This window comes from Mya arenaria, chromosome 3 (genome assembly GCF_026914265.1).
Source record: "Mya arenaria isolate MELC-2E11 chromosome 3, ASM2691426v1".
Classification (NCBI taxonomy): domain Eukaryota; kingdom Metazoa; phylum Mollusca; class Bivalvia; order Myida; family Myidae; genus Mya; species Mya arenaria.
This window is the reverse complement of record NC_069124.1, coordinates 88374162-88391563: the sequence shown is the minus strand read 5'-3', so window position 1 is coordinate 88391563 and position 17402 is coordinate 88374162. Positions and strand designations below refer to the sequence as shown.

General features: G+C 38.4%; 1 long non-coding RNA gene across 1 annotated transcript; it reads left to right on the top strand.

Moving 5' to 3' along the window:
- The first annotated feature begins 8167 nt into the window (after window positions 1-8167).
- Window positions 8168-13585, top strand: LOC128228800 (uncharacterized). The gene is made up of 4 exons (XR_008259984.1): window positions 8168-8645; window positions 8878-8992; window positions 9529-9685; window positions 10424-13585. It is a non-coding gene; the product is annotated as an uncharacterized LOC128228800 (long non-coding RNA).
- Window positions 13586-17402: the final 3817 nt, after the last annotated feature.

Sequence of the window (17402 nt, the reverse complement as noted above, 5' to 3'; positions counted from 1 at the left end):
CCCACTCGCCAATTACCTGCGTGTATCCGTATATGCATTAACCCTGGTACCCACTCGCCAATTACCCGCGTGTATCCGTATATGCATTAACCCTGGAACCCACTCGCCAATTACCTGCGTGAATCCATATATGCATTAACCTGTTACCAGCTCGCCAATTACCTTCGTGTATCCCTATATGCACTACCCCTGTTGCCCACTTGTCAATCACCTGCGTGTGTCCGTATATGCATTACCCTTGGTACCCACTCGCCAATTATCTGCGTGTGTCCGTATATGCATAACCTCTGGTACCCACTCGTCAATAACAAGCGTGTATCAGTATATACATTAACCCTGGTACCCACTCGCCAAAATAACCGCTTGTATCCGTATATGCATTAACGCTGGTACCCACCTGAAAATTCCCGCACGTAACCGTATATGCATTAACCTTGGTATCCACTCGTCTACCAATCGCGTGTGTCCGTATATGAATTAACCCTGGTACCCACTCGCCAATTACCCGCGCGTATTCGTTTATGCATTAACCCTGGTACCCAACTGTCAATTCCCGCGCGTTTCTGTATATGCATTAACCCTGGTATCCACTCGCCAATTACCCGCGTGTGTCCGTATATGCATCAACCCTGCTACCCAGTCGCCATTTACTCGGGTGTATCCGTATATGCGTTATCCTGGTACCCACTAACCAATTACCCGCGTGAATCCGTATATGCAACAACCCTGGTACCCACCTGTCAATTACCCGCGTGTTTCCGTATATGCATAAACCCTGGTACCCACTCGCCAATTACCCGTGTGTATCCGTTTATGCATCAACCCTGGTACCAACTCGCCAATTACCCGTGCGTATCCGTATGTGCATTTACACCTGGTACCCACTCGCCATTTACTCGAGTGTATCCGTATATGCATTTACCCTGGTACCCACTAACCAATTTCCCACGTGAATCTGTATATGCATTAACTCTGGTACCCACTCACCAATTACCCGCGTGTATCCGTATATGCATCAACCCTGGTACACACTCGCCACTTACCCTCGCGTATCCGTATATGCATCAACCCTGGTACCCACTCGCCAATTACCCGAGTGTATCCGTATATGCATCAAACCTGGTACCCACTCGCCAATTACCCGCGTGTATCTGTATATGCATCAACCCTGGTACCCACTCGCCAATTACCCGAGTGTATCCGTATATGCATTAACCCTGGTACCCACTCGCCAATTACCCGGGTGTATCCGTATATGCATTACCCTTGGTACCCACTCGCCAATTACCTGCGTGTGTCCGTATATGCATAACCCCTGGTACCCACTCGTCAATAACAAGCGTTTATCAGTATATACATTAACCCTGGTACCCACTCGCAAAAATACCCGCTTGTATCCATATATGCATTAACGCTGGTACCCACCTGTCAATTACCCGCGCGTATCCATATATGCATTAATCTTGGTAACAACTCGTCTACCAATCGCGTGTGTCCGTATATGAATTAACCCTGGTACATACTCGCCAATTACCCGCGCGTATTCGTTTATGCATTAACCCTGATACCCACCTGTCAATTTCCGCGCGTATCTGTAAATGCATTAACCCTGGTATCCACTCTCCAATTACTAGTACTCCAGTGTATCCGTATATGCATTAACCCTGGTACCCACTAACTAATTACCCGTGTGAATCCTTATATGCAACAACCCTGGTACCCACTCGCCAATTACCCGCGTGTATCCGTATATGCATTAACTCTGGTACCCACCTGTCAATTACCCGCGCGTATTCGTATAAACATTCACCCTGGTACCCACTTGCCAATTACCAGCGCGTATTCGTATATGCATTAACCCTGGTATCCACTCTCCAATTACTCCAGTGTATCCGTATATGCATTTACCCTGGTACCCACTAACTAATTACCCGTGTGAATCCGTATATGCAACAACCCTGGTACCCACTCGTCAATTACCCGCGTGTATCCGTATATGCATTAACTCTGGTACCCACCTGTCAATTACCCGCGTGTATCCGTATATCCATCAACACTGGTACCCACTCGTCAATTACTCGCGTGTTTCGTATATGCATTAACCCTGGTACCCACTCGCCAATTACCCGCGCGTATCCGTATGTTTATTTACACCTGGTACCCACTCGCCATTTACTCCAGCGTATCCGTATATGCATTAACCGTGGTACCCACTTGCCAATTACCCGCGTGTATCCGTATATGCATCATCCCTGGTGCACACTCGCCACTTATCCGCGCGTATCCGTATATGCATTAACCCCCTGGTGCCCTCTCGCAAATTATCAGCGTGAAACTGTATATTCATTAAGCCTGGTACCTGCTCGCAAATTACCCGCGTGTATCCGTATATGCATCAACCCTGGGACCCACTCGCCAATAACCCGCGCGTATCCGTCTATTCATTAACCCTAGTACCCACCTGTTAATTACCCGCGCGTATTCGTATAAGCATTTACCCTGGTACCCACTCGCCAATTACCAGCGCGTATTCGTATATGCATTAACCCTGGTACCCACTCGCCAATTACCCGAGTGTATCCGTATTTGCATTAGTCCTGGTACCCACTCCCAAATGACCCGCCTGTATCCGTATATGCATTAACACTGGTACCCACTCGCTAATTAACCGCGTGTATCCGCTTATGCATTAACCCTGGTACACACTCGTTAATTACCCGCTTGTATCCGTATATGCATTAACTCTGGTACCCACTCGCCCATGACCCGCGTGTATCCATATATGCATTAACCCTGGTACCCACCTGTCAAGTACCTGCGCGTATCCGTATATGCATTAACCCTGGTACCCACTCGCCAATTACCTGCGTGTATCCGTATGTGCAACAACCCTGGTGGTACCCACTCGCCAATTACCCGCGCGTGTCCGTATGTGCATTTACCCCTGGCACCCACTCGCCAATTACCCGAGTGTATCCGTATTTGTATTATCCCTGTTACCCACTCGCCAATAACCCGCGCGTATCAGTCTATTCATTAACCCTAGTACCCACCTGTCAATTACCCGCACGTATTCGTATAAACATTCACCCTGGTACCCACTTGCCAATTACCAGCGCGTATTCGTATATGCATTAACCCTGGTACCCACTCGCCAATTTCCCACGTGTATCCGTATATGCATTAGTCCTGGTACCCACTCGCCAATGACCCGCGTTTATCCGTATATGCATTAACCCTGGTACCCACTCGCTAATTATCCGCGTGCATCCGTATATGCATTAACCCTGGTACCCACTCGTCAATTAACCGCGTGTATCCGTATATGCATTAAACCTGGTACCCGCTCGTCAATTACCCGCTTGTATCCATATATGCATTAACCCTGGTACCCACCTGTCAAGTACCTGCGCGTATCCGTATATGCATTTACCCAGGTACCCACTCGCCAATTACCCGCGCGTATCCGTATGTGCATTTACCCCTGGGACCCACTCGCCAATTACCCGAGTGTATCCGTATATGCATCAACCCAGGTACCCACTCGTCAATTACCCGAGTGTATCCGTATATGCATCAACCCTGGTAACCACTCGCCAATTACCCGCGCCTATCTGTATATGCATTTACCCCTGGTAGCCACTCGCCAATTACCCGCGTGTATCCGTATATGCATTAGCCCTGGTAGCCACTCGCCAATTACCTGCGTGTATCCGTATATGCATTAGCCCTGGTAGCCACTCGCCAATTACCCGCGCCTATCCGTATATGCATTAGCCCTGGTAGCCACTCGCCAATTACCTGCGCCTATCCGTATATGCATTAGCACTGGTAGCCACTCGCGAATTACCTGCGTGTATTCGTATATGCATTTACCCTGTTACCCACTCGCCAATTACCCGCGTGTATCCGTATATGCATTAGCCCTGGTAGCCACTCGCCAATTACCTGCGTGTATCAAATATGCATTAGCCCTGGTAGCCACTCGCCAATTACCCGCGTGTATCCGTATATGCATTAGCCCTGGTACCCACTCGCTAATTACCCGCCTGCTTGCGTATATGCATTAACGCTGCAGAATTAACGCCTCGGTCCATTCACCTTCGGGGACTGACTGACCGGTCCTTATAATGCCATATGACCCAAAGTGGTGTGTTATATTTCTTATATTATACCGAACATGTTTCATTACCATTCAATATTTTAAAGCGATTTAAATGTGTTTTATTGAACAAAGGTAATAATGTTTACTCGCGACAAGTTTTCGCCGTTGTGAAAATAGCAAGCCGCGTTGTGAAAATAGGAAGTCGCACTTACCAATTGTATGACGTCAGCGGTCCATTTTACATTAATATTGTATAATAGTTACCACGTAATCTGAAACGACACGGAATCGGCCATGAGGTATTCGCGAGTTGAACTAGGTGATACCGTACTTAGTTTTGAAAGGTGTCCGAATTGCCTTTAATTGGTTTCCGGTTATACAATTTCATATTGAAGGGTCGCGAAATATGTTTTTATCTAACTGTATGTGGGGTTTTATTGACATTGACATCCATTATCGGCTTAAAACATTCTAATTATACTTAGATTACATGTTTTGCATTCACATGAGATCACATAATTTACGCACAGCGGGCATTACAACGATAAAGTTTTCCCATGTACATAGTGGCTTATTTATAAATAAAGTTAAAATTGGTTCAAATTTACTTTATCGAGTGTAACTTTTAAACAAAGTGAGCATATCCAACGTTGATTATAAAACAACCATCAAACAAGTGACCAAACGGACCCCGATGTCACGATGAAACAAGGGGCGACTATGTCAGAGAGACAGACATACATGTATTAACAGTTTCATGACAAAACGTAATTTGTTTCAGAATATTGCTTCAATTTTACCTAAGCGCCTTTCATAGTTCACAAAACCTCTTGTTATAAGCGAATTTTGGACCCCAAAACCTTTCATTCGTTTAAAAGTTTAGTAAAATGGAAATGAACTTGTTCAACTCATTCATTTCAATTAATTTTAATGGCGCTTTTGCCTGAGGGGATACCATTACGATCAGATAACAACGTAACACTATCTTAGTAGCAAAGAATACCATGTTAAATATTATGGAAGCCCGTCTGTCAAGCAATAGGTTATTCGAAGCAATTATATTGTGAGCAGTTTTTGAAATATCACCCAGGTGCGTTTATCATGATCAAAATAGGTGACAAATCTAGCCATACCATCAGCGAAACTGAAACCTTTCCGCCCGGAGTTTTTTGTAGACAGAAATATGTCATTAAATTTGAACCGAAATTTAATGACCGTAAATTTTACAAAAGACAACTCAAGTGTTTGGTTTGCAACTTCAAATCTGATGACAACCCCGATAATAACAGGTACTTTAAAAATAATGAATTTCTGTGTTCTTTTGTTCGTGATTGCTAAACGAATGCAATAATCTTACAAAAAATACCTGATGGAATATAACCATGTCATTTAACTTTTCTAAATGTCATCCTTCAAAAGTATTTGATCAACTTCAGTTGACAAAGTACAGGTTTGCAGCGGCGGCCAGTGAGCAGGGCAAACCAATTGACATTGTCAACTTGGCTCAACACGGGCAAACAAACAGGCACATATTAAAGGGGCTGCACTCCGGATGATGAAATAGCGAAAAAAGAAAATTGTCGAAAACTGACATAAACTTGGTATCGATGTGTGCAATGTATTGAAACTTACTAACTGAAGTACCACACAGTTTACAAGTAATTTATTTTCGCAGTTTTTTCGTATTTTTTCCATTCAAAAAGATTACAACTAGGTATGTCTACCTAGTAGAATTCATTCCTAATGCGTGATTGGCTAGTCGATGTTATCACGTGATATTACAAAGTAAGGTATATAGCTTAAATATTCCAATCGTTCACCGTCTCCGTGGACAAGTGGTTAAGGCGTCCGCCTATGGAGCGGGAGGTCGTTGGTTCGATCCCGGGCCGCGTCATACCGAAAGACGTAAGAAGTTGGTACAAGTAGCTCCCTTGCCTGGCACTCGGCATTCAAAGGGTAGAGCTTGGAAAAGTGGTGTACTCAGTACTGGTTCAACCCAGGAAAGTTGTATCCCGTGTATCGGTGCTTTATACCGAGCACGGTAAAGAACCAAGAGGTCTCTTCGCAAAGAGCTAGGGTATCGCAGCCCGATCTCTTGTATCTCACTCTGTTTCTCCAAGTCTTCCAATGTCTGGATTTGACTGCGAATTGCTGTCACGTCTATCTCATGTAACTTATGGCATTTAAACACAATTTAAGTCGTGATGGCGTCACGGCGGGGTCAAGGCATAATGCAGCCAATTGGGGCGGGCAGACCTTGATAAACTCAAATAAAACAAACGTTTACTGTAAGCCTTCGTAGCACAGTAGATACAACCCTTGATTGCAATTTTGGCAACACCGGTTCTAACCCGATTTTTTTTTTACATTTTGGTATGTTTTACAATTATGATGACAAAGAGTAAAACATTAAGTTAAATAATTGTGCTGAGATTCGTTACAGAAAAAAGTTTTTTTAGGGCCAATCTGGTGTATAGTCCCTTTTAAGCTGCACTCTCAAAGATATACCATTTTTGCAACTTCATTTTATCTTGGAAAGAGCATTTTTTTGCGTAAATATCTACAAACCAATGATATAAGAGTGCTGACAAAAAACAGATCGTAGATTTTCATATTTCCGTTCGAAAATAAATGTTTTATGCATAAACCGTTACTAACGGTTCAAGAAAAATGCATAAAACATCAATTTTTGAACTTAAGTATAAAAATTTGCGATCTATTGTTTTGTTAGCAGTCTTATATGACTGGTTTCTACAACAAAATGGCTCGTTCGAAGACAAAAAAAGCTGTCAAAACGTTTAATCTGTGAGAGGGCAGCTTTAAAATGGAAAGTGCTTCCAAACAGGCACATATTAAAGTTGCTTTTTCAAGATACCTTTAACTTTTTTAACAGGTTACCATTACATTAAATAGTTGCAAGTGTGCTATTCAACTATACTTTATAGAGGGAAAATATTTTCGTTCTTTTTTGTAATTCAATGTTGTTTTTTTTTCCATAAAATAAGTAGGGTGTATGTTGTTGTGTTTTATCTGCCACCAAAAAAAACAGAATCTAATATGAATTTTGAAATTCAGAATTTTAGGCAAAAAATCGACTATAATTCAATAAAGTTTGAACGTCTTTGTGTGGTCATCAAACTTAGTAATAATATTGGGTATGGTAAGTAGATCGATTTATGGGTCAAAGATCAAGGTCATGGTGTTCGTGACTAGAAAAGTTGTAAGCGCTTGTTTTTTTGAGCAATTACTTTTGAAGGACCTTGTGTAGAGTCTACAAACCTGGTATGGACATTGTTCATGGTGACCTTTACATGTAAAATATGTCACTAGCGGATTCGAAAGAAGAGGTAGGGGATTCTCGCGGCGCCAACCCATCAATATTTGAATCTTCAATCTTTCACGTTATAAACAGATTCTAAAAACATTGACATATGTGAAGAAAAAAAATATTTTGCCGAGATTTCCGATGAATGGATAGTAACCGTTATGTACTATGTCTTCCCAAAAAGAGGGTTGAAGACATTTTTGTATCTGTGCTGGCCAACTGATGAATGTCAAAAAAATGTTAACACTTAATACCTCCAAAACTGCTCGTGGGCTTTTGAAACTTCACAGGAATGACAAATACCAACCATTGTCGTGCATTAATATTGGCATAGTTCGCTCAGGTTATTGTTGTGGCCATTTGACTATTTACATAGAGTGCACATACTCTGTCCACGCTGAATATCCAAACCTTCTTGATGAATTTTAATAAAACCTGATAGAAATGATAATGCAATGACATCGGAATGTGCTTCTCAAGTTATGAGCCTTTGATGTTTTACATAATTATAGTGCACCGCACGTAACATCCAGAACATGAGCTTATAAATATCCGTCTACCTTCGCACATGACTGAACATTATGAATAGATGAGTGCAAAATAAATCGTTTTCAACTGTAATTCAAACAAAAACTGTCGTTTACGATGTGGCATAAAAAAATAAATGGCGTGATCATACACGATACAAAACTTACAAAACAAAAGACTGGCGTCCCTTAAAACTTGTTTTTATTGCGCGGGCGCATCGGCGCCCGGCGCATATATTGATTGTTTTAGAAGTGTCCCTGGTGCAATGGGCTTGCGCATGCGGCGTTTTCATTGTTTTGATCGCGCATGCGCCGTTTCTTACCGTCCGCTCTCGGATAATTCCGACGCAGTTCGCCATTAGACTGGTTCCTGTTCGATTTTGCAATAGAAGATTGGTAATCATCTAATATGTGAAGCTTTGAAAATATAAGGCAAATTAAAACCAGAGATTTTTTTTTAAATAACTCTTTTAGAGAAAAAATATCATAAATGCACAGTTGTTGAGAAAACTTCTCTTTTTTATTTAAATATTTTTACATAAAAGAATAAACCACGAATGCGCAGAATGTATCTTACAATAATCTTAGAAAATTGGTGAACCAGTCTATTATCTGATTACCCGGTTATGACATGTACGGATCAGATGCAAGCGTCCAGTATAGGGATATCGAGGTCAACACGCTGGCGGTTGGGGAAAGATATTTTCATTTTCTTTTTACGTAGTGAACTGAAAAACTATTGTTATTTTATATTTATCATTTTAAAAGCAGGTTTCGTGTCTTTCGATTTAAACAGTAGCACGGTTTTTTTTTGCGGTATTTCTACTTTCATTTTGGACAATATTTGAAGGCTTTTCCAAATTGCGTCATTAAAACCCAGGAATGATAGCCGTCCAATGAAAACGCTTCTTGCATTTCAGATATAGGGGAGTGTGCGGTCAAGGTCAAAATTGCGAGAGGCTGATTCGAAGTGAAATACCGCAACAAAAACGTTCGATTTGGACATTAACGGGTCTAACTGAATGAGTCACAATGGTAGGGATGATATTTCAAGCCCTTCTTTGTAATGCATGCGCAAAGTTTGCATGTCAGTCTGTATGTAACGAGTTTAAGGTGATTTGTTCGTAGTCATTAATTAAATTTTTGCATCGTTTTCATTATGCTCCAGTTATTATTTTAGACTAATGCATCAGTCAATTGAAACCACGCCCCCCGGTCAGGGGAATAGCGAGGACCCTGACCATAGGTCCAGCCAATCTTGGCTAAAATCACGTCCTGCGGGGATGAACAGATGGTTTAATCTCGCCAAATGCCCTGCACCCCAGGGGCCCTAGGCATGGCCCATTCCCCGCTATAATTAAAGCGAGACACAACCATCCCATTCACCCGGCAATGCAGGGCCACCTGAAAGTTAAAAACATGGTCCATTTCCTTGGCTATCCCCGGTATACCCCCGGACCTTGGGGGTCGTGGTTACAATTGACTGGTACATTAGTTTAAAATAATAAACATGTTTTACGGGATTCTGTCTCAATAAAATGTATATTTATATTTATCATCCTACATTCCAGTTTCTACCACAAGAGTTGTAAATATTGAACAGATAGGGCTTCATCTTCAAGATGACAAAAGACAGCACCAACAATAATGGGCCAGGACTGAGGAGTTCCAAGAAATGAGTATTCTTCAGCCCACAAATATCAGTGCTGCCCCGCTGCCCAAAACCAGGTTTGTTCTCTTTCTTAATTTCCTGTTAACTTTATGGTTTCAGAACAATAGCCAGCATTCATATTAAAAATGAAATCCCAAACCTTCTGCATTTTGTGTTGTTATGTAACACAACTAAAGTTGGGCAAATATTTTGCTAAGTTTTTAACTGCAACTTTAAATAGCATTGCTTTTGGTATTAACATTCAACCTTTAATAAAACAAAAACATATGGATGTTTCAATGCATTTCAATAAATAATTGAATGTATTTACAATTATTAACAATTTCTTATAATGTTTAAAAAAAATAACTCTACAAGCTTACATTATTTCACAATATAATCTTTTTTTAGACATCATTTTGATATTTATTTCGCACAAAATACATGACCTATAAACAAGCCTTCCTAAAAATTAATAACATTTTTTCACTTTTTCTAACAAAATTGCTTAACTCAATAGCTGAATAAAGGAATGAAATCATTACTTGTATATAAATACTTAATCTTAATTATTATTCTGCAATTCATGCATCAATGTTTGATTTGTATAACCTGATTCAGAATTGACATCAAATTGCAATTACCTGTCAATTCACATTTCGAATAAAGCTTATGAAATCAACCTTGAAACCTAACAAATTCACCTCAGTTTAATGTTTAGAGTTATTTTATTTCTCATGTTTCATGTTATCAGGTCTTCAGTGCTACATTCACTTATCATGGTATCATAACAAACTCCTTTCATATCTTTTTAGAGTGTGGCAACAAGTAAATGGACCTTGACAAATGTCCTCTTTGTTAGAGCCAGTCCCTTACACAAGTGGCCTACTTTTGCACAGCTGAGGTTGTTATCAAACGCAGCAGTAGGTATGAAATGCGGAAACTGTTCCAACTTGATCTTCAACAGTTAAGTTACTCCTCTTCACAATATTTGAACTGAAAACAATCGGTGACGATATTGCACTTCACTTCTACCTCACAGTGCTCTTCCCTATAAACGCTAGAGGAAAGTTTGAAAATGAAAAACTTGTCATTGCAAGTGTGAAAGGACCAATTGATTCTTAACGAAACAACCTGCCTCACTGCTTTAGCTGACACTACATCAAGTCAACACAAGGCAATTTGTTTTTCTCGCAACCTGACCGATATGTTTAATCTGATCAAAATTGTACACAACCACTGGTATTCGTTAAAGTTATACATATTGTGTGTAGTGTAGGTAAGATCAATGTCAAGGTTATTTTGGCTATAAAAAAGGAAAATGATTCTTGATTCATAACATCGATGAAATAGCAAGCCTTAAGTATTTTCGATAAAGTGATACATATATTTTGTGGTGATGTCATAACCTTGTTTCACTGTTTTTGTAGAGAAAACACATGTTATAAATATATTATCACATTTGTGTTTTTTTTAGCTCGACTATTTTAAGAATAAGGTGGGCTATACTATTCGCTCTGGTGTCGGTGTCCGGTTCAAGTTTTAGGGCAAGTTGGGATTTTCACTTATAAGTCCAATACTTTTCATTCAGTTGACTTAATACCTCACACAGTTGTTCAGGGCCATCATATAATGGGAATAGATAACTCCTTTATACAAGTTATGGCCCCTGATTGACTATCAAACTTAGGTTAAAGTTTTAGGGCAGGTTGGGATATTTATTAATAACTTCTCTACCATTCGTTCATTTAACTTAATACTTGACACATTTGTTCAGAACCATCACACAATGAGGTTGCATAACTCTGTATTATCCTCAATACAAGTTATAGCCGCTGATTGACTTAGGTTAAAGGTTTAGGGCAGGTTGAAGTTTTAGAACAAGTTGGGATTTTCACTAATAAGTCCAATACCCTTCATTCAATTGACTTAATACTTTACACAGTTGTTCAGTGCCATCACATAATTAGGTAAGATAACTCCATATCATATTTTATTCACACAATGGCCCCTGATTGACTATGGAACTTAGGTTAAAATTTTAGGGCAGGTTGATATATTTATTGATAACTTCTATACCCTTCATTCACATTATCCTTAATACAAGTTATGGCATTATCCTTAATACAAGTTATGGCCCCTGATTGACTTAGGTTAAAGTTTTAGGGCAAGTTAAAGTATTAGGGAAAGTTGGGATTTTAATAAAAAAGACTTCTATACCTTCATTCAATGCACTTAATACTTCGCAGAATTATTGACGACCATCTTACACTAAGGAACATAACTTCATGTTAACCCTAAATACAAATTATTGCCCTTGAATGTTTTTTTTTCTTCTCTTCTTTTAATTTCTTTTGAAAGGCACATTTTTATATTCCTAACCACATTTTCATAAAGGGAAAACAAGATATTTGAATGACCTGTGTCATTGTTCGGGCGGGCTGGTGTTAGAGCAGCGTCAAAGTCACCTTATGTATCGAATAATTTTAGTTAGGTTTGACATACAGAGACCAAACTTGGTATATGCAAAGAGTTTATGGAGACCTTTTATGGGAATGCGTTTGAGGCCCCTATGATCAAGGTCAAGGTTACAATTAATAGAAAAAGGGTTGGTTTTGAATAACTTAAGTAAGGGTCTTCTAATTGGTACCAAATTTGGTATATAGGAAGAGTTTATAGAGACCTTTCCTGAGATTGTGTTTTTGGCCCGAGAGTTATGGTCTAGGTCAAGGTCAAAATAGAAATATGGTAAGTACTGAATAACTCAAGTAAGGGTTGACATAGTGTGACCAAACTTGGTATATAGGACAAGTTTATGCAGAGCTTTAATGGATGCTTTTTGGCCCCCTAGGGTCATTGTCACTGTTACTAAAAATAGATTACTGTTTCAGTTAAGGCTGACATACTGTGACCAAACTTGATATGTGTAGGAAGAGTTTATAGCGCGGACACGAGTATGTGTACTCTGACATTTAAATATCTCGTGTGACTTTGATCTTTGAGTTATGGACCCTGGTCAATTTCACTGCTCATCGTCTCAATGAGGACAACATTTGTACCAAGCAATATGGTAATCCATCAATGCATAAGTAAATTATAGCACGGACACGAAATGTTACAGCCAGACGGACAGACAGACTGATGAAGTGTTTCTGTAATCCCCTCCCCACTCCGTGGCGGGGGATTTGAAATTTGATATTTATAAAATAGTGTACTTCCATTTTTGCCATTGTTGTGTTTTACCATTCTGTCAATATGTTAAGTGACAGTTGTGCCAATATCTTACAGTCACAATATATGACTTTACAGAATCGTAACATTATTTAATAACCTCATCATAATGATTACTTATCTTCCTATTGTTTTCTTAAATGTTCTGCAATTTCAATAATTATTTACAAAACATGTTCCTAAAATCAGAGACATTTGACAGTATTATAAGAATTCTCATTCATTGTTTTGTCTATCTGAACACTGATGTTTGCATAATGCTCTGTAGATATCACTATGCTTTTGCTAAGTTTAATTCCCATTAATGTTTAAATTAATTTCTCATATGTACATATATATTTAACAATGTTCTGTTTTTCAACATCTCACTTAAACAGTTACAAAATGTTAATTTACAAGAAATACTTGTATTTTTATCACTATGTCATTTTGCCATGTCACCCTTCTTTACTACCTGTTATGTTTAAAGCTGCACTCTCACAGATTTACCATATGTACAACTTTTTATTGTTTGTCTTGGAAAGCGCAAATTTTGTTTTAATATCCGCAAACAAATGATTTAAGATTACAGACAAAAGATCAAATCACACATTTTCATATTTCCATTTGAAAAATAATGTCTTATGGCTTAAGCTGTTACTAACAGTTAAAGAAAATTGCATAAAACATCAATTTTTGAACTTAAGTATAAAAATCTGCAATCTTTTTTGTCAGCTGTCTTATATAACTGGTTTCAATGGATTTTCGCAAAATATGGCTCGTTCTAGGTCAAAAAATGAAAAAGTTGTCAAAAACATTCAATCTGTGAGAGTGCAGCTTTAACTCTGATGAATATATCATTCAATGACTCTTTTATAGGCACTGACTCTCCATTTACAAACATTAGAATTCATAATGCTTAAATAAGTATGCCTGTTACAACTTCTCAACTTACCCTGCTTTTTTTTGCATGACCCTTAACCATTCTATTGTGTGTTGTTGTTTTTCATTTTCGTGATTTATGACTTTTCAAACTTTAAAAAATAATGGCCTTTTGGCTATTAACCATATCAGCAATGCTTATACTGATAATATAAAACTCCAGGCATATCATTTATAGTTTTGGGTTTGAAAACTTTCAACTTTTAAGTTAGTAAATCATTTAACAAATACACCTACTTTCAACCCAATTCATTCCAACGTAACCACTGAAACTGAGTCTTTTTAAGCCCCCCCCCATGAAAAAGATATTTATCACCCTATAAATAGTTTCATATAAATACTGTGCATTTGCATACTAGGTACATATTACTAGGTTTTCATGCATTTTCATTTATATTCTTTTCTTTCATACCTGTTCTATTTCATTGCTTATGAAATAGTACCAGCATGTATTTTAGTATTCTATTAATTTGTCTGTGTGCATTCTTATTCCAAGTATTGGTCGCACTTACACCAAATTATAACAAATATTCTTTCTATTGTTAATTACATTTCAGTACAACTCTACCATTCCCAGCATACATACTAACTCTGTATTTTTTGTTATCATGCTTATTACTCTTTGTTGTATACAAAATGTATATAAAATGTCATATTGCTCATGTTCTTTCTTGTTTGTACATATGTTCACATTTCAGTAATACTCAATGCAGTATTTATTCTTATATTTCAATGTCATATTTTAAAGAATTGAGAAGTTTTACAGGCAAAATAACATTAACACATTTCCACCAAACTTAGTACAAATACTTCACTTTTCATGTATTAAAACATATTCCTCACTTCATTTCATTGTAACCTATGATTTTCAGCACTTTCTTCATAAATCTTTTGTGTCATTATATTTCCATACACATTAAGTGATCAACTTCCTTGTCATACCACTATCAACCTGCATCACATTCTGCTCATCATTCTTATATCTTATGCCTTAAAAGTGCATAATGCATGATGATTACATAATGTTTATTACCTATAAGTGTAAACTTGTTTCCTTTGTTTAAAACATCCTGCATGCCTATAAATCATCTACGCCACAGAACAAGGAAAATGACATTAATAATGATGACAGACTTCTTTCTTTCAGCTCATGTATAACCAACTTCTTTTAGTTTATGTTAAATGTAGTTTTTAATTGTGTTAAAATCTGTTACATCAGCAAACAGTTTTATGTGTTTTTCAGTTAGAAACAATGGCTTTGTAACACTTAATTATAACGGTCAACTTGTTTCGCGGATTATTAGCCAACAGTAAACATTGTTTTAAGCAGATGTCCTTAATTAGTTTTTTGGATAAACCTTTGGTGCTACTCCTGTTTAAAGTCAATATTTCACCAAAGTACTTCAAATTCTCAACGTTTCGAACTTTGCCCAGAATTTACCAAATCATGTTGGCATATTTAACATTTCAGCTATCATATCAGCCACTCCAAAAGAAAACCACCACTGTGGCCATGTTTTCTTTTATAAATGTGTGTATATTGATACAGTTCACGAATAAAGTTATTTGATACAATTATGGTTTCTGTCATAGATATACCATCAGTTGTACAATTGTTATTGTGTCAAGTCTTATTTTCATTTCAAAACAACAGCCCACTTCTGTCATCTTTTAATCAACTTTAGTTTACTGACATCTACAATCAATGTTAGTCCTTACTTCATTTACTTCGTTCTGACCCTACATAAAGACTTGCATAACCAATAGTTGGCCCGCGCTAACATCCAATTGCTGCATCCTGCAGCAACTTTTGTACTTGTTTGCATTATTTGGCTGTTCAATGCTCATGTCCGTAAAATGGGCAGCATGGCAGCGTAATGTTGGTTCCTGGTAGCGAAATGTTGGTTTCTGACAGCGTGATGTTGGTTTTTGGCACCGTGTATTTGGTTTCTGGCAGCAAGGGTACTCCTAGCAGCGTGATATTCTAGTCTGGAGTTCTTCACCCTAACACTATCGAAGTCTAGAGTTCCCTGTCCTAACACTATCCGTAATGTATGGAATATCAGTACGCAGGGAACCAGACAACGTGATCCTCGTTCATGTCAGTGTAAAGTATGTCTTTAAATTACACGCATGCTTGACTATCGGTAAGCAGAGAACCAAACATCGTGATGTTCGTTCCTGTCAGAGCGAGATATTTTGCAAAGTATGCTTTTAAATTACACGAATGCTGGAAAATCAGTAAGCAGGGAATCAGAACAACGTGGTGTTCGTTCCTGTTAGAGTGAGATGTTTGAAAAGTGTACCTTTAAATTACACGAATGCGTGGAAAACACAGTATATAGTACAGTCTTTAATATAGGCACGATTAAGTAAATTGTCAGCATGACATACACAGTGAAGCATTGAGCAGCCTTGGAAAGCCTGGCGAGCCAGAAGCGATGAAATAGCCAAACTGTCAATAAGATTTTTATATTTCATGCCATTAGATGCAGTGAACACCTTGGCAATATATGATTTGTTTGAGTCACTGTTGATTTCCGTTTTTCATTTATTGGCATTTTAATCAGTTGTCACACAAGGGTTTGGCACAGTCCTGGTACCAGTACGAGGCCAGGATGTTATAATGCATTATAATACACCGTACATGCATATATTTACGTTCTGGCGGATGTAAAACATGACTTACACTGTATATGCATATGTTAACGTTCTGACGAATGCCCGACATGAAATACACCGTATGCATATATTAAAGCTGCACTCTCACGGATTTACCATTTTTACAACTTTTTTAATTTTTTTTTCTTGAAAAGATCAAATTTTTGCTTACATATCTGCAAACCAATGATATAATACTGCTGACAAAAGATCAGATAGCAGATTTTTATATTTCCATTCGAAAATTAATGTTTTATGTCTTAAACCGTTACTAACGGTTTAAGAAATAGGCATAACAAATCAATTTTTGAACATGTTTATACAAATCTGTGTTCTAACTTTTTGTCATCAGTCATATATAACTGCCTTCCATGGATTATCGTAAAATTTGGCTCGTTCCAAGACAAAAAATAAAAAGGTTGTCAAAATGTTCAATCTGTGAGAGTGCAGCTTTATTGTTCTGACGGATGCCCGACATGAAATACACCATAAATGCATATGTTAACGTTCTGACGGATGCCCGACATGAGATACACCGTAAATGCATATGTTAACGTTCTGACGGATGCCCGACATGAAATACACCATAAATGCATATGTTAACGTTCTGACGGATGCCCGACATGAGATACACCGTAAATGCATATGTTAACGTTCTGACGGATGCCCGACATGAAATACACCATAAATGCATATGTTAACGTTCTGACGGATGCCCGACATGAAATACACCATAAATGCATATGTTAACGTTCTGACGGATGCCCGACATGAAATACACCATAAATGCATATGCTAACGTTCTGACGGATGCCCGACATGAGATACACCGTAAATGCATATGTTAACGTTCTGACGGATGCCCGACATGAAATACACCGTTATGCATATGCTTCGTTCTGACGGATGCCCGACATGAAATACAACGTTATGCATATGTTAACGTTTTGACGGATGCCCGACATGAGATACACCATAAAT